Raw genomic sequence first — 19,129 nt, 5'->3', positions numbered from 1 at the left:
CTTTGGCAGAAATAATAGAAAAGCAAATTATAATTTAAATGGAGAAAAATTGCAAAGTGCTGCAGTACAGAGAGACCTGGGGGTCCTTGTGTATGAAACACACAAAGTTAGTATGCAGGTACAGCAAGTAATCAGGAAGGAAATAGAATGTTGACCTTTATTGCAAGTAGGGATAGAGTATAAAAGCAGATAAGTCCTGCTACAACTGTACAGGGTAGTGGTGAGGCCACACCTGGAGTACTGCATGCAGTTTTGGCTCTGTATTTAAGGAAGGATATACTTACATTGGAGGCTGTTCAGAGAAGGTTCACTAGGTTGATTCCGGAGATGAGGGGGTTGGCTTATGAGGATAGGTTGAATAGGTTGGGCCTATACACATTGGAGTTTAGAAGAATGAAACTTATTGAAACTTATAAGATAATGAGGGGGCTCGACAAGGTGGATACAGAGAGGATATTTCCACTCATGGGGAAACTATAACTAGGGGACATAGTGTCTTAGAATAAGGGGCCACCCATTTAAAATTGAGATGAGGAGGAATTTCTTCTCAGAGGGTTGTAAATCTATGGAATTCTCTGCCCCAGAGAGCTGTGGAGGCTGGGTCATTGAATATATTTAAGGCGGAGATAGAGAGATTTTTGAGCAATAAGGGAGTAAAGTATGGGGAATGGCCAGGGAAGTGGAGCTGAGTCCATGATCAGATCAGCCATGATTTTATTGAATGGCGGAGCAGGCTCAAGGGGCCAAATCGCCTACTTCTGCTCCTATTTCTTATGTTCTTGTGTTCTTAACCTGGGAGAAAAATTATAAGAGAATTTGAAAAAAGAAATGATATGTTTTTATTTTCTTTGAACACTTTTGTTTATTGGTTATAAAAATATTGGAGATTAGGAAAAATTGGCTGTTTGACTAATCATCCAATCGGGTAACCAAGAGTCTTTTATTTTTCAAATCAGATTCCATAGTGGTTATGTTACTGGTCTAGTAATCCAGAGGCCTGGACTAATGATCCATGAGACGTGAGTTCAATCCCACCACGGCAGCTGGGGAATTTAAATTCAGTTAATTTGATAAATGTGGAATATAAAACTAGTATCAGTAATGGTACTAGACCATGAAATTGCCGGATTGTCATAAAAACCCTTCGAGTTCACTAATGACCTTTAGGGAAGGAGATTTGCCGTCCTTACCCGGTCTGGCCTATATGTGACTCCAAACCCACAGCAATGTGGTTGATTTTTAACTGCCCTCTGAAATGGCTTAGCAAGCCACTCAGTGATCCCAAACCGCTACGATAAAGTCACGAGTACCTTCACCACATGGACTGCAGCGGTTCAAGAAGATGGCTCACCACCACCTTCTCAAGGGCAATTCGGAATGGACAATAAATGCCGGCCTTGCCAACAACACCCACATGCCATGTACGAATAAAAAAAAAATTGTTGAGGGAAGGTGATGCGGTGTGAGGGCAGGTATGTTGAGTGAACAATGGCGGGAGCATGGGGGCGAGGCGATTGGAGGCAAGAGCTCATGTGATGAAACTTCCAATCACAGATGGCATCCCTACCTGTAACTGATGTTAAACTGACAGGTCTGTAGTTTTCTGGTTTCTCCTTCTCAAATATTGGAGTGGCATTTGCAATTTTCTAATCTTAAGGCACAATAACTGAATCTAGACAGCTGTGGAAAATGAAGACGAATGAATTTACCAACGTGTTTCTTCTAGTCAGCAGTCGCTGAGGAATCTTGCGCAGCTTAGGCCTCAACTAACGTCTCCAAAGGGTCCTTCAACAGGCATTAGGCATCTGATTAACATACTCGTGGGACCTAAGTGTTTCGATGTTCATCCAGCTCACCCCAAAAATAGTTCCCATGGAATTTAACAGTGGAACCAATAAATGCGCTGTCAGGACGCAGGTCCTCCCACTGCTAAATGGGTTCGTTTTTTGCCTATTTTACACCAAATAATGGACGCAACGCGTACAAATTTCTACCCACTATGGTTTCAATGTATCTTTCTGCCCAACCCCTTGATGCTATTATATAGTAAAAGCTGTAAATTAAAGTTCAGATCAATGTTTACTTAAATAAATACATAAGTCCAGACCAGGAGCCCCATAGATTTAGGACGCTGACTACTTTCTGGAATTTTAAGGGCAGCTATGCCTTGTTTCTGACTCACCCCAAATCCCCTCTTGCTTTGGCGTGGACCACTCGACTTTACAGCATGTTTGATATATGCCTCTAGTAGCTTGGGTTCCCACCACTGGCAAGCAAATGAAGGAACCTCCTACAACTCCGGAAGATAACCCCAGGGTCAGTAGCCGAAGTTTCTTGCAGACATGGTCGCAGCGTGATTGCTGGGATCACTGGCCCCGCAGCATTACAAGGCCATTATTTATTCCTGCTTTTGGCGCAGATCCAACCATTTGGGTCTGTATATGGTGCATCTGTATGGAGGAATAATGTTGGGCTGCAAGCACTCAGCAAGCTGATATCACAGGTATATCAATGGTGCAGAATAAAGACTGTATGTGACTCAGAGTGGTGCTTGGTGCTTTATGTCTCAGAGGAAGCCAGAATCACCTGCATGTACAACTTGGTTGGTGCAATTTAAAGCAACATTATTTAATGTGCCTTACTAAGGTTGTGGCTTAGTAAGAGCACTAATAGAGAAGAAATATTGGGGGCCAAATTGCCCTGTGCCCCAATTGAGGGCGGTAACCATCTGAGGCCAGGACTTTTAGTGCCCGGCGCAAATGTCACGCCCCTACCGCAAAATTGCCCTTACCACCCCTTGAAGGAAGCGGAGCACAATCTCCCGCGCTCCACTTCCTTTGGGGGCAGTAACCAGGGCGCTACTAGGGCACTGAAGGAAACGCTATGCAGATGCTCCAAGAGTCGTCCGACAAAAAAAGATAGCGACCTGAGGCGCTGGTGCCCTCCCCTTTAAGGAGTTGCCCCAAGTGTGCATGTCCGCCAGCTTTGTTGATGTTCGTTCACGTCAGCCTTGCAGCCCGCGGGGCAATTTCCCCCGCTGTGCATTAAGTGGTTGGCGCAGGGCAGTGTGGGGTGGCCTCGCACGGTGAAGACGGCAACATCAATTGCACAGCGGCCCAGGGTGCTAACCAGGGGTATGGCGCAGTCGGGAGTGGGAGGTCAAAGATCGAGGCCTATAAAAGGCCAAGAGCAGCGGCAATTGGGAGCAGCAGTGGGGAGCGGGAGGTCGAGGATCGTGGCCTATAAAAGGTCAGGAGCAGCGGCAATCGGGAGCGGCAGTTGGGAGAGGGAGGTCAAGGATCGAGACCTATGAAAGGCAGTCGGGAGCAGCAGTCGGTGCAGTGACAAAAGTAAGCAAAGAAGGAATAAGAAATCAAAGTGTGACATCACATCCAAGTGGGTAAGTGATTGGCTGGTGGATTGGTGAGTATTTAATCTTTTTAGTTTTCTTTTTCTTTTCTTATCAGTAGGTAACTTTTGGCATTGTTGCCAAATTAAGTTAATTTAAGGGTTAAGTCATGGCAGGAGAGCCCAGACTCATGTCATGCTCCTCCTCTGCTATGTGGGAAGTCAGAGACGTTTCCAGTGTCCCTGACTACTATGTGTGCAGGAAGTGTGTCGCGCGGCAGTTCCTGACAGACCGCATTGCGGCACTGGAGCTGCGCATGGATTCACTCTGAGCATCCACGATGCTGAGGATGTCGTGAATAGCACATTTAGTGAGTTGGTCACACCGCAGGTAAAGGTTACACAGGCAGATAGGGAATGGGTGACCATCAGGCAGAGCAGTGGAAGGAAGGTAGTGCAGGGGTCCCCTGCAGTCATCTCCCTCCAAAACAGATACACCACCTTGGGTACTGTTGAGGGGGATGACTCATCAGGGGAAGGCAGCAGCAGCCAAGTCCATGGCACCAGGGGTGGCTTTGCTGCACAGGAAGGCAGGAAAAAGAGTGGGAGAGCTTTGGGATAGGAGATTCGATTGTAAGGGGCATAGATAGGCATTTCTGCAACCGCAATCGAGACTCCAGGATGGTATGTTGCCTCCCTGTGCAAGGGTCAAGGATGTCTCGGAGCGGCTGCAGGGCATTCTGGAGGGGGAGGGTGAATCGGCAGTTGTCGTGGTGCATATAGGTACCAATGATATAGGTAAAAAACAGGATGAGGTCCTACAAGCTGAATTTAGGGAGGTGGAGTTAAATTAAAAAGTAGGACCTCAAAGTTAGTAATCTCAGGACTGCTACCAGTGCCATGTGCTAGTCAGAGTAGGAATCGCAGGATAGCTCAGATGAATACGTGGCTTGAGGAATGGTGCAAGAGGGAGGGATTCAAATTCCTGGGACATTGGAACCGGTTCTGGGGAGGTGGGACCAGTACAAACCGGACGGTCTGCACCTGGGCAGAACCGGAACCAATGTCCTCGGGGGAGTGTTTGCTAGTGCTGTTGGGGAGGGTTTAAACTAAAATGGCAGGGGGATGGGAATCTATGCAGGGAGACAGAGGGAAGTAAAATGGGGGCAGAAGCAAAAGGTAGAAAGGAGATAAGGAAAAGTGGAGGACAGAGAAATCAAAGGCAAAAATCAAAAAGGGCCACATTACAACCTAATTATACAACAAGCTTGAAGTCTCTGAGTCTCAATGCAAGGAGCATTCTTAATAAGGTGGATGAATTAACTGCACAGATAGCTGTTAACGGATATGATGGAATTGGGATTATGGAGACATGGCTCCAGGGTGACCAAGGCTGGTAACTCAACATCCAGGTGTAGTCAATATTCAGGAAGGATAGACAGAAAGGAAAAGGAGGTGGACTAGCATTGCTGGTTAAAAGGGAGATTAACGCAATAGTACGGAAGGACATTAACTTGGATGATGTGGAATTTGTATGGGTAGAGCTGCAGAACACCAAAGGGCAGAAAACGCAAGTGGGAGTTGTGTACAGACCACAAAACAGTAGTAGTGAGGTTGGGGATGGCATCAAACAAGAAATTAGGGATGTGTTTAATAAAGGTACAGCAGTTATCATGGGTGACTTTAATCTACTATTAACTAAACTGGTAGCAATACAGTGGAGGAGGATTTCCTGGAGTGTATAAGGGATAGATTTCTAGAACAATACGTCAAATGGTAGAATTCTTCATTAAGATGGAGAGTGACACAGTTAATTCAGAGACTCGGGTCCTGAACTTAAGGAAAGGTAACTTCGATGGTATGAGACGTGAATTGGCTAGGATAGACTGGCGAATGATACTTAAAGGTTTGACGGTGGATAGGCAATGGCAGACATTTAAAGATCGCATGGATGAACTTCAACAATTGTACATCCCTGTCTGGAGTAAAAATAAAATGGGGAACGTGGCTCAACCATGGCTAACAAGTGAAATTAGGGATAGTATTAAATCCAAGGAAGAGGTATATAAATTGGTCAGGAAAAGCAGCAAACTTGAGGATTTGGAGAAATTTAGAATTCAACAGAAGAGGACAAAGGGTTTAATTAGGATGGGGGAAATAGAGTATGAGAGTAAGCTTGCAGGGAACATAAAAACTGACTGCAAAAGCTTCTATAGATATGTGAAGAGAAAAATATTAGTGAAGACAAATGTAGGTCCCTTGCAGTCAGAATCAGGTGAATTTATAATGGGGAACAAAGAAATGTCAGACCAATTGAACAAATACTTTGGTTCTGTCTTCACTAAGGAAGACACAAATAACCTTCCGGAAATACTAAGGGATCGAGGATATAGCGAGAAGTAGGAACTGAAGGAAATTATTATTAGTCAGGAAATTGTGTTAGGGAAATTGATAGGACTGAAGACCGATAAATCCCCAGGGCCTGATAGTCTGCATCCCAGAGTACTTAAGGAAGTAGCCCTAGAAATAGTGGATGCATTGGTGGTCATTTTCCAACATTCCATAGACTCTGGATCAGTTCCTATGGATTGGAGGGTAGCTAACGTAACCCCACTTTTTAAAAAAGGAGGGAGAGAGAAAACAAGGAATTATAGACTGGTTAGCCTGACATCGGTAGTGGGGAAAATGTTGGAATCAATTATTAAAGATGAAATAGCTGCGCATTTGGAAAGCAGGGACAGGATCGGTCCAAGTCAGCATGGATTTATGAAAGGGAAATCATGCTTGACAAATCTTCTCGAATTTTTTGAGGACGTAACTACTAGAGTGGACAAGGGGAACCCGTGGATGTGGTGTATTTGGACTTTCAAAAGGCTTTTGACAAGGTCCCACACAAGAGATTAGTGTGTAAAATTAAAGCACATGGTATTGGGGGTAATGTACTGACGTGAATAGAGAACTGGTTGGCAGACAGGAAGCAAAGAGTAGGAATAAACGTGTCCTTTTCAGAATGGCAGGCAGTGACTAGTGGGGTACTGCAAGGTTCAGCATTGGGACCCCAACTATTTACAATATATATTAATGATTTAGATGAAGGAATTGAATGTAATATCTCCAAGTTTGCAGATGACACTAAACTGGGTGGCAGTGTGAGCTGTGAGGAGGATGCTAAGAGGCTGCAGGGGGACTTGGATAGGTTAGGTGAGTGGGCAAATGCATGCCAGATGCAGTATAATGTAGATAAATGTGAGGTTATCCACTTTGGTGGCAAAAACAGGAAGGCAGAATATTATCATAATGGTGACAGATTAGGAAAAGTGGAGGTGCACCAGACCTGGGTGTCATGGTATATCAGTCATTGAAAGTTGGCATGCAGGTACAGCAGGCGGTGAAGAAGGCAAATGGCTTGTTGGCCTTCATAGTGAGAGGATTTGAGTATAGGAGCAGGGAGTTCTTACTACAGTTGTACAGGGCCTTGGTGAGGCCATACCTTGAATATTGTGTACAGTTTTGGTCTTCTAATCTGAGGAAGGACATTCTTGCTATTGACAGAGTGCATCGAAGATTCACCAGATTGATTCCCGGGATGGCAGGACTGACATATGAAGAAAGACTGGATCGACTAGGCTTATATTCACTGGAATTTAGAAGAATGAGAGGGGATCTCTTCGGAGCATATAAAATTCTGACGGGATTGGACAGGTTAGATGCAGGAAGAATGTTCCCGATGTTAGGGAAGTCCAGAACCAGGGGTCACATTCTAAGGGTAAGGGATAAGCCATATAGAACCGAAATGAGGAGAAACTTCTTCACTCAGAAAATTGTGAACCTGTGGAATTCTCTAACACAGTAAGTTGTTGAGGCCAGTTCGTTAGATATAATCAAAAGGGAGTTAGATGTAGTCCTTACGGCTAAATGGATCAAGGGGTATGGCGAGAAAGCAGGAATGGGATACTAAAGTTGCATGATCAGCCATGATCATATTGAAAGGTGGTGCAGGCTCGAAGGGCCAAATGGCCTACTCCTGCACCTATTTTCTATGTTTCTATGTTTCTACGGAAGCGCCTCTGCAAACTCCCAGGCAGTTTCTCAAGAGGCAGTAGTGCCCCCTTCCCCAGGCAAAAAGTGTCTTGCGCCCCCAGGAGTGTTAAAGAGGCTGTAAAAAGGAGCTTATGTCCTTTTCTCTTTCCCCTTATTTCCTGTTTGCCCTGCCAATTAAACGTTGACAGAGATGCAACCAGTCAAAGTCAGGCTTCCAACTGACAGCATCGATGGTATGGCTGATGCTCTCCAAATTGATCCTGACATAAGCTTAACATTCCTTAGGGTAAGATTCATGCCAAGATATGTATTACGATGTAAGCTGGCAATGGATTTATCACCAAACTGATCGTTCCCACTTCGCCGTTGCACTTTGTCAGCATACATCTGATGGGCATGTACAAAATGAAAAAGCAACATTTTGCCTGAGGGAATGCCACTCAGAGGGCCCAAAGTGTAAATGGGAGACTTCTGCAAACTTCAAATACTGAGGAACGACTAAGGTGACGGCTCTCAGAAAACAATATACAATATATGTTTTGGTCATTGCTTAGTCTGTGACTGAAGTTCTGTGCTGTTTCCTTGCAAGCAAACACATTAAGGTCGACTTTCCCACTCACTTGGCTGGATGCTTCTGCACAGCTTGGTCAGAGAAATCGAGCCTTGGGTTGAGTCTAAGATTCTAAGCACGTGTTATTTTCTCACCAGTTGGGCCTGAATGATATCAATTAAAATTTGCAAGAGCCTCAAAATTTATTAAAATTAATTTAAATATCTTGAATTGGTGGTTTTCCACTAAGAGGCTGTGATTGCATCATTTGCTTTATGAGTTCATTAAATGGTGATGCTCGGGAGGCACATTCTGGCCCTTGGCTGTTGAACTGGTACAGTTTACCTTGTTGAATGTGCGCTTCCTGGATTATTTTTCCTGCACTTTTCTTGCATTTGCTATTGCCGAGTTTTTTGAAATTGTTCTTTCACTGTATTTCTGGGAGCTGAAGTTTTAGTTGCGGCAATCAAAACTCAAAAGATGGGAATTCCACTGGTGGTTATTGCATCACTCACACAACTAGAGGAGGATCTGAGGAGAGATGAGAGGCAGGTCTGCTTGTTACATATCGCCCTGATCCAAGGAGCTGCATCAATATACCAATGCACAACCTGGGTATGTCGGAGAAGATTAACTTTTACGTGAGCAGGGAGACAGTCATGAAGTTATCTCCTATGCAGTCACCACTAGACACTGCAGGATACTTTTCATACTCTAAAATGACTGCATAAAACATCAGTACTGCGTTAGCAATATTCTTTAATAAGCGGGACTACGAGATACCAATCCCTGGCCTTGACAGCAGAGTATTGAGGGAACAGGACAGAGTGCTGCCACGAGAATTCTATGGGTTAGATTTTCCATTATTTTTGCATGCTTAGTGCCCACTTAATGTCCATTTTAACGCTGAAATGAGGTGTAATGCCCAGATATCGCCCATTTAGCCACAAAATGTAAATTGACACTCATTTCTCAGTCACTTATCACCGAGCGTTACTTTCCACATGTGCGTAACGCCGAGTAAAATTAATATCGCCCGCCCACCTTTTTTGGGCGGAATCAACACAATGGACGATCCCAATGCCTATAATATCGCCCAGCGTTACTTTTGGCACGTAATTAACGCCGAGCTTTAATAATACCGCCCAGCTACTGTTTTTTGTCGTAAAGATCAAATTTGTGAAAACTAACACCCAGTATATCACCCATCCTTATTTTCGGCATCTCGCACACATTTCGCCCACTATATAGTTTGCTGAAAAAACCACCGGGAAAAAGTGGAACTAACTGGAACCGCTCACAGCGGTATGGACGCCATGTTCTAAATCACATGTCACATCATTTAAAAGGCTGCTCTGCTTCAACCTTGGGGGAGTTCGGATGTACTCTGGAGGTCTTTGGAGGTGATGTGAACATCTGAACAAACATCTGTATCATACTGTGAACGATTGGAATTTAATAGTTGTCTTAGTGGGGACATTCCTTGTTTGTGACCAATCGCTGGAAAATAGATAGCTATTGGAATGGGGCCTGTCCTTTCTCACCCTCTCTTAATGCCCACGTACATGCTGCAGACTCGAGATGGCAGAAGGTACGCTCGACAGCATCATGTGCCCAATGTAAGACGTGACAGACTGATGAGGAGGACCAGACATTACATCCCCCGCAAGTGTAGGGAGAAGCAGTCTCACCTCAACTTGCCCAACACCACCTGCCTTCAGAGACTGCGCTTCCACAAAGAGGTTATCAGTGATATAAGCCAGCTAAGGTGAGATCTGCAGCCTGCCAGCACCATCAGGACCGCACTATCCATCGAGGTCAAAGTCACTGCGGCACTGGCGTTCAACGCGTTGGGTTCTTTTCAGGCCTCAGCTGGCATAATTTGCGGTAAGTCTCAGCATGCCACACAATGCTGCATTAGACAGGTCACTGAAGTGCTGTACGCATGCAGGATGGACTTTATCAGCTTCCCTATGACCTGGGAGGCACAGACTGAGATGGCTTTAGGATTCTACCAAATTGTTAACTTCCCCAAGGTGCAGGAAGTGATGCGGCCACTTTTTCAGGATGCAGAGGTTTTCAGGAACCACAAGGGATTCCACTCCCTGAGTGTGCAACTTGTTGTCGACCACCAGCAAATTATCATGGCAGTGAATGCTAAATTTCCGGGCAGCATCCAGGATGCTCACATCCTGCGTGAGAGCACTGTATCTGACTTGTTTAACAATCAGCCACAAGATCAATGCTGGATGCTCGGTGACAAAGGATATGGCCTCGCCACCTGGCTGATGACCCCACTGCGTGACACCCACACCGAAGCCGAGAAGCGATACAACGAGAGCCACAGATGCCACTCGCAATATCGTGGAGAAAACCACTGGAGTGCTTAAGCAGCGCTTTAGATGCCTGGACCACTCAGGAGATGAGCTCCAATACCACCCTGAGCAGGTAGCTCAATTCGTGGTGGTGTGCTGCACAACTTGGCTATCAGGAGGGGACAAGAATTACCAGAAGAATGTGACAGTCCATCTCAGAAGAGAGAGAAAGAGGAGGACGAGGAGGTGGACGATGACCTCAGGCCACACAATCATGCTGCTGCTGAAGCCATGCCCCCACCTCCCCTGTAGACCAGAGGAAAGGGCCCATAGCTGCGAGACTGTTAGGTCAGGAGCTCATAAATGAGCGCTTTTCCTGAAAGAACGTTGGTGGTATTTACAAGGCTGACACATTGCTGGATATGCAGCTCAGACATCAATGGTGGGCATTACCTTGGTGACAGTTAAAATTTAAGTTGATTGAAGTTAAGTGTAATTATGCTCTTTGATGTTAAGGAATCACCAGTGTGTAACGGTGCAGCTATCTGAGCCAATGCGCAACAAGGTGATGTTAAATAAAAAAATTTAAACCGACCATTTGTCTGAAATCATCAGTATATCTGTAAAAACCAGACCTTCCCCCGCCGCTTCTCATCCCCACCTCTACCCCTTCCCCTCCTGACTCCAAGCCGCCTGGCCGAGGAGTTCCTCAGGCGATGCTTCATTGAGGTGGGGTGACGGCTGAACCGCTGCTTGGACGGATACGGGAGAGGACGATCCCGAGGTGTGAATTTGCTCTGAGCCAGGAGCAAGATGTTGCTCCTGGCTCTCATGTGTCGTTGGCAATGGGGGTACGGCACCTTGGGGTGCAGTGCCGCCCTCCGGGACCACTGGGAGCCCTCTGTCACCAGTGTGCCTGGCTACCAGCTCCAGGGCCTCCTCCATGTTAAATATTATTTGTTGGACACAAACTCGGTGCCAACTATGTTCTTGGTGCTTAGTAGGCTTTTTGCTGCTGGTGAATCTCCCTTGTGCCTCCCACAACAGCTAAAGAAGCACACACCACACCCACACACGCTTTCAGTCCCTCTTTGCTCCCCCTCTCTCAGTCTCTTCTTCTTCGCATGTAATGATGACCCCTGACCTCCTGAATCGCGGGAAACAAGCATTGCCATGCCATTGTAAGGCCAGTGACACTTTACAGCAGAGAGATTTAATGCTACCACCCATTTCATATCGCTCGCGGTAACGCCCAATTTCAAAAATGGAGACTAGGGTCTTTGAGAATGGGCGACAAGCCAGTGATCTGAAAGCCCATTTTTACCGCCCACGCTGGAAATAACACCCATTTTTAGGCGATCTGCACAAAAGTGTAAAATCTTGCCCAAGATCCCCAGCATTGAAGCACTGAACACACTTGATCAGCTCTGCTGGGCAGGCCACATTGTTTGCATGCCAGACACGAGACTCCCAAAGCCAGCGCTCTACTCGGAACCACTTCATGGCAAACGAGCCAAAGGTGGGCAGAGGAAATGTTACAAGGACACCCTCAAAGCCTCCCTGATAAAGTGCAACATCCCCACTTACACCTGGGAGTCCCTGGCCACAGACCGTCCTTAGTGAAGGAAGTGCATCTGAGAGGGCACTGAGCACCTTGAGTTTCATCGCTGAGAGCATGCAGAAATCAAGCGCAGGCAGCGGAAAGAGCATGCGGCAAGTCTGTCCCACCCACCCTTTCCCTCAACGATTATCTGTCCCACCTGTGACAGGGACTGTGGTTCTTGTATTGGATTGTTCAGCCACCTAAGGATTCATTTTAAGAGTGGAAGCAAGTCGTCCTCGATTCCAAGGGATTGCCTATTATGATAATGGTGATGATATCGGTACAGGTAGCAATGAGAGTCCAGACTTCATTTTTCATTGGTTTATGCAAAACATACCAGAACATTGAGATACGACATCACATATTCAAAGTCACAAATAAACAAAGATGAATTGTGGTAGATATTTATTAAAAAGGCAAGAAAACTCCAATACATTTATGAGAGAACATGGAATAAAATTGTGAATGAAAAGACTGTGGAGGAAATTCAGATCCTTCAGACTGGCCTGGTTGTTATTAATTGCCTATTACTGCATAAGTCATTCTTACCTAACTCTAATCAAGTACACAAACTGATGTCCAGAACTTTGTGTAATAATGCTACAGTTGAGTTCACTCATACAGTCTCTGATATGTGACAGGAGGTGTTAGAATGATAGTCAGTGCCATATCATATGAGATTTTTTAGTGTTGGTGTTAGGCTTAATTTGTGTTTTGGTACGAATGTGCAAACACATTTACACCATTACATTTTAGAAACATAGGAACATAGGAACAGGAGTAGGCCATTCAGCCCCTCGAGCCTGCACAACCATTCAATGAGATCATGGCTGATCTGCGACCTAACTCCATATACCCACTTTTGGCCCATATCCCTTAATATCTTTGGTTAACAGAAAGCTATCAAGCGCCAATTTAAAATTAACAATTGATCCAGCATCAATTGCCATTTGAGGAAGAGAGTTCCGAACTTCTACCATTCTTTGTGTGCAGAAGTTGTTGTTTTCATACTCTGTTTATTTACGTACACAACATAATTTGGCGACGAGGATGAATCAAATTAACCTCCCTACCACCCCGCCTTTCCCCTCCACACCGGGGATCCTCCAATCCCGTGGCCAAGATGGATAAAAAGCTTTTTACATACATCACGGTGAGTGGGTTAGACGGCGACAACGTAATACCAGCTCGCTGCCGTGCAATACTTATCCACTGCCTCGGCACCAAAGACCAACACATCTTTGGCCAAATCGAAGGCACGGAGTCCTACAACAAAGCGGTAAGCACCCTAGAGAAATATTTTGGGCCAAAGAAAAGTATCATAATGGAGAGATACAAATTTTGTCAAAGAGGGCAAGGGAACAGTGAACCAATCAAACAGTATATCATTTCATTAACTGAACTAGCCGTTACGTGTAACTTTGGAACATTCACAGAGGAAATGATCAGGGATCAAATTATTGAGAAAAAAATGATCCCTCGCATTCAGGAACGCTTGCTAATGGAGGTTGACAAATTGACATTGGACAAAGCAACTAATTTGGCCATCCAAATCAATTCAGCATTTTCCGATTCAAAATCGATCAGATCCCCTGCTCCCCCTGTGCAGCAGACTTCAGCTACAGCCCATGTGCAAGGCAGTCGTCCAAAGTGGAAATCACAGCAAAGACCATGGGCTAGTAATAAGCCACCCACTATGAATCGCGGGCCTAACTTCCACTGCTTTAACTGTGGGAACAAATCACACTCAGCAAAGAGTCCTAACTGCCCTGCACATGGGAAGAAATACTCTGCATGTGGTAAAATGAACCATTTTGCTCGTGTCTGTCATTCATCGCAGCATATATGACATGTGGACAATCCCGATAGTGATCAACCCAGTATGGTTTACACCGTTAATGGCATTTTGCACATCGGTTCAAGGACTGTGATGTAAACATTGACGGCACACCCATCTGCCTCCTCATTGACCTTGGGGCCAAGTCCAGATTGATGAGGCTGTGCACTGTCAACTGCAGCCGGCAACTTCCACTCTACATGTGTACTCCGACTCCAAAATTGAGGTACTTGGTGTCATATCTGTCCCGATATACTACAAGGACATAAAATTGGAGAACTTTTCTTTTCATTTCGCAAAGGGATGAAGCCTCATGGGTGTTGACCTTTTTGACAAGCTTGGGTTCAAAGTTTACGACCCAACTGGCACACCTGTGTACACGGTAGACTTTGACAAGCAGTATCCCTCAATCTTCACAGGATTTGAAGTGACAACAAAATTCTGCCATCGTCCTCGCGTTGACCCTTCTGTCAAATCAATTATTCGGTGACTTTGCCGTCTCCCATTCACAGTTCACGACCAAGTATCTGCAGAATTAACGCGACTCGAATGTCAGGGAATCATTGAAAGCATCGACTCCTCACCCTGGATCTCAAACTTAGTCATTGCTTGGCGTAAAAATGAGGAGATCTGCCTATGCATCGATCTGAAAGAGGTTAACAAGGCCATCATCCCCGACAAGTATCCTCTTCCTACCATCGGTGAACTGTCTTCAAAATTCCACGGCTCAATAGTTTTTAAAACTCGACATGCCCCGCAGTTACCTGCAAATACCCCTAGCAGAGGACAGCAAACCGCTCACGGCATTCACGACGCATGATGGTCTGCATCAGTATCGACGCATGCACTGCATACTATCTTCTGCACCAAGTGCATTTCAGAAGATTGTCACCACTATGCCAGCAGGCATAAAGGGAGCCCTTAATCTGCTTGACAATATCATCATCCATGGATGGACAATGGAAGAACATTTTAGATCTGGTCCTGTGTAACGAGACAGGATTAATAAACAATCTCCAAGTAAAGGATCCCCTTGGAATGAGTGATCATAGCATGATTGAATTTCAAATTCAGATGGAGGGTGAGAAAGTTGGATCTCTAATCAGCGTACTAAGCTTAAATAAAGGATACTATGAAGGTATGAGGGCAGAGTTGGGTAAAGTGGACTGAAAAAATAGATTAAAGTATAGGACGATTGATGAACAGTGGTGTACATTTAAGGAGATATTTCACAACTCTCAAGAAAAATATATTCCAGTGAGAAGGAAAGGGTATAAGAGAAAAGATAGCCACCCGTGGCTAACTAAAGAAATAAAGGATTGTAGCCAATTAAAAACAAGGGCATACAAAGTGGCCAAAACTAATGGGAGGACAGAAGACTGGGAAGCTTTTAAAAACCAGCAAAGAACGACTAAAAAAATGATTAAAAAAGGGAAGATAGACTGTGAATGTAAACTAGCACAAAATATAAAGACAGATAGCAAGAATTTCTATAGATATATAAAAAGGAAAGGGTGGCTAAAGTAAATGTCAGTCCCTTAGAGGATGAGACCGGGGAATTAGTAATGGGGAACATGGAGATGGCAGAAACTCTGAACAAATATTTTGTATCAGTCTTTACAGTAGAGGACACTAACAATATTCTGACAGTGGATAGTCTAGGAGCTATAGGGGGGGCGAACATAATCGCAATCACTAAGGAGGTGGTACTCAGTAAGATAATGGGACTAAAGGCAGATAAATCCCCTGGACCTGATGGCTTGCATCCTCGGGTCTTAAGAGAAGTAGCGGCAGGATTGTGGATGCATTGGTTGTAATTTATGAAAATTCCCTGGATTCTGGGGAAGTCCCAGCAGATTGGAAAACTGCAAATGTAACGCCCCTATTTAAAAAAGAAGGCAGATAAAAAGTAGGAAACTATAGACCAGTTAGCCTAACGTCTGTGATTGGGAAAATGTTGGAGCCCATTGTTAAAGAAGGGGTCAGAGGGTCGAGTAAGAAGGAGGAACTGAGGGAAATCCTTATTAGTCGGGAAATTGTGTTGGGGAAATTGATGGGATTGAAGGCCGATAAATCCCCAGGGCCTGATGGTCTGCATCCCAGAGGACTTAAGGAGGTGGCCTTGGAAATAGCGGACAAAATATAAAGACAGATAGCAAGAATTTCTATAGATATATAAAAAGGAAAGGATGGCTAAAGTAAATGCCAGTCCCTTAGAGGATGAGACCGGGGAATTAGTAATGGGGAACATGGAGATGGCAGAAACTCTGAACAAATATTTTGTATCAGTCTTTACAGTAGAGGACACTAACAATATTCCGACAGTGGATAGTCTAGGAGCGATAGGGGGGCGAACATAATCGCAATCACTAAGGAGGTGGTACTCAGTAAGATAATGGGACTAAAGGCAGATAAATCCCCTGGACCTGATGGCTTGCATCCTCGGGTCTTAAGAGAAGTAGCGGCAGGATTGTGGATGCATTGGTTGTAATTTATGAAAATTCCCTGGATTCTGGGGAAGTCCCAGTAGATTGGAAAACTGCAAATGTAACGCCCCTATTTAAAAAAGAAGGCAGATAAAAAGTAGGAAACTATAGACCAGTTAGCGTAACATCTGTGATTGGGAAAATGGTGGAGCCCATTGTTAAAGAAGGGGTCAGAGGGTCTAGTAAGAAGGAGGAACTGAGGGAAATCCTTATTAGTCGGGAAATTGTGTTGGGGAAATTGATGGGATTGAAGGCCGATAAATCCCCAGGGCCTGATGGTCTGCATCCCAGAGGACTTAAGGAGGTGGCCTTGGAAATAGCGGATGCATTGACAGTCATTTTCCAACATTCCATAGACTCTGGATCAGTTCCTATGGGGAGGAGGGTAGCCAATGTAACCCCACTTTTTAAAAAAGGAGGGAGAGAGAAAACAGGGAATTATAGACTGGTCAGTCTGACATCGGTAGTGGGTAAAATGATGGAATCAATTATTAAAGATGTCATAGCAGCGCATTTGGAAAGAGGTGACATGATAGGTCCAAGTCAGGATGGATTTATGAAAGGGAAATCATGCTTGACAAATCTTCTGGAATTTTTTGAGGATGTTTCCAGTCGAGTGAACAAGGGAGAACCAGTTGATGTGGTGTATTTGGACTTTCAGAAGGCTTTCGACAAGGTCCCACACAAGAGATTAATGTGCAAAGTTAAAGCACATGGGATTGGGGGTAGTGTGCTGACATGGATTGAGAACTGGATGGCAGACAGGAAGCAAAGAGTAGGAGTAAATGGGTACTTTTCAGAATGGCAGGCAGTGACTAGTGGGGTACCGCAAGGTTCTGTTCTGGGGCCCCAGCTGTTTACACTGTATATTAATGATTTAGACGAGGGGATTAAATGTAGTATCTCCAAATTTGCGGATGACACTAAGTTGGATGGCAGCGTGAGCTGCGAGGAGGATACTATGAGGCTGCAGCGTGACTAGGTTAGGTGAGTGGGCAAATGCATGGCAGATGAAGTATAATGTGGATAAATGTGAGGTTGTCCACTTCGGTTGTAAAAACAGAGAGACAGACTATTATCTGAATGGTGACAGATTAGGAAAAGGCAAGGTGCGATGAGACCTGGGTGTCATGGTACATCAGTCATTGAAAGTTGGCATGCAGGTACAGCAGGCGGTTAAGAAGGCAATTGGCATGTTGGCCTTCATAGCGAGGGGATTTGAGTACAGGGACAGGGAGGTGTTACTACAGTTGTACAGGGCCTTGGTGAGGCCACACCTGAAGTATTGTGTACAGTTTTGGTCTCCTAACTTGAGGAAGGACATTCTTGCTATTGAGGGAGTGCAGCGAAGGTTCACCAGACTGATTCCCGGGATGGCGGGACTGACATATCAAGAAAGACTGGATCAACTGGGCTTGTAGTCACTCGAGTTCAGAAGAATGAGAGGGGATCTCATAGTAATGTTTAAAATTCTGACGGGTTTAGACAGGTTAGATGCAGGAAGAATGTTCCCAATGTTAGGGAAGTCCAGAACCAGGGGTCACAGTTTAAGGATAAGGGGTAAGCCATTTAGGACCGAGATGAGGAAAAACTTCTTCACCCAGAGAGTGGTGAACCTGTGGAATTCTCTACCACAGAAAGTTGTTGAGGCCAATTCACTAAATATATTCAAAAAGGAGTTAGATATAGCCCTTACTACTAGGGGAATCAAGGGGTATGGCGAGAAAGCAGGAATGGGGTACTGAAGTTGCATGTTCAGCCATGAACTCATTGAATGGCAGTGCAGGCTCGAAGGGCTGAATGGCCTACTCCTGCATCTATTTTCTATGTTTCTATGTTTCTAAGCAGCAACAGGACATTTGGAAAAGCAAAATTCGGTCAGGCAGAGTCAGCATGGATTTATGAAGGGGAAGTCATGTTTGACAAATTTGCTGGAGTTCTTTGAGGATGTAACAAACAGGGTGGATAAAGGGGAACCAGTGGATGTGATGTATTTAGACTTCCAGAAGGCACTTGACAAGGTGCCACATAAAAGGTTACTGCACAAGATAAAAGTTCACAGGGTTGGGGGTAATATATTAGCATGGATGGAGGGTTGGCTAACTAACAGAGAACAGAGAGTCGGGATAAATGGTTCATTCTCTGGTTGGCAAGCAGTAACTAGTGGGGTGCCGCAGGGATCGGTGCTGGGACCCCAACTATTTACAATCTATATTAACAATTTGGAAGAAGGGAATGAGTGTAATGTAGCCAAGTTTGCTGATGATACAATTATGGGAGGAAAAGCAATTTGTGAGGGGGACACACAAAATCTGCAAAGAGACATAGACAGGCTAAGTGAGTGGGCAAAAATTTGGCAGATGGAGTATGATGTTGGAAATTGTGAGATCATGCACTTTGGCAGAAAAAAATCAAAGAGCAAGTTATTATTTAAATGGAGAAAGATTGCAAAGTGTCGCAGTACAGCGGGACCTGGGGGTACTTGTGCATGAAACACAAAAGGATAGTATGCAGCTAAAGCATGTGATCAGGAGGGCCAATGGTATCTTGGCCTTTATTGCAAAGGAGATGGAGTATAAAAGGGAAGTCTTACTACAGTTATATAAGGCATTGGTGAGGCCACACCTGGAATACTGCGTGCAGTTTTGGTTTCCATATTTACGAAAGGATATATTTGCTTTGGAGGCAGTTCAGAGAAGGTTCATTCAGTTGATTCCGGGGATGAGGGGGTTGACTTATGAGGAAAGATTGAGTAGGTTGTGCCTCTACTCATTGGAATTCAGAAGAATGAGAGGTGATCTTATCGAAATGTATAAGATTATGAGGGTGTAATGTATGTACATAGGGTCTGCCCATCATCGGAGGTCCTAGGTTCATAGGTACACTCGTGCTGGGCCCGGTAGAAAACCTGAACTTCACCTTTGTATCTTCACTTCTGGAAGCCATTAA

The sequence above is a fragment of the Pristiophorus japonicus genome, chromosome 7 (genome assembly GCF_044704955.1).
Source record: "Pristiophorus japonicus isolate sPriJap1 chromosome 7, sPriJap1.hap1, whole genome shotgun sequence".
NCBI classification, from domain to species: Eukaryota; Metazoa; Chordata; class Chondrichthyes; family Pristiophoridae; genus Pristiophorus; species Pristiophorus japonicus.
Note: the sequence above shows the minus strand (reverse complement) of the source record.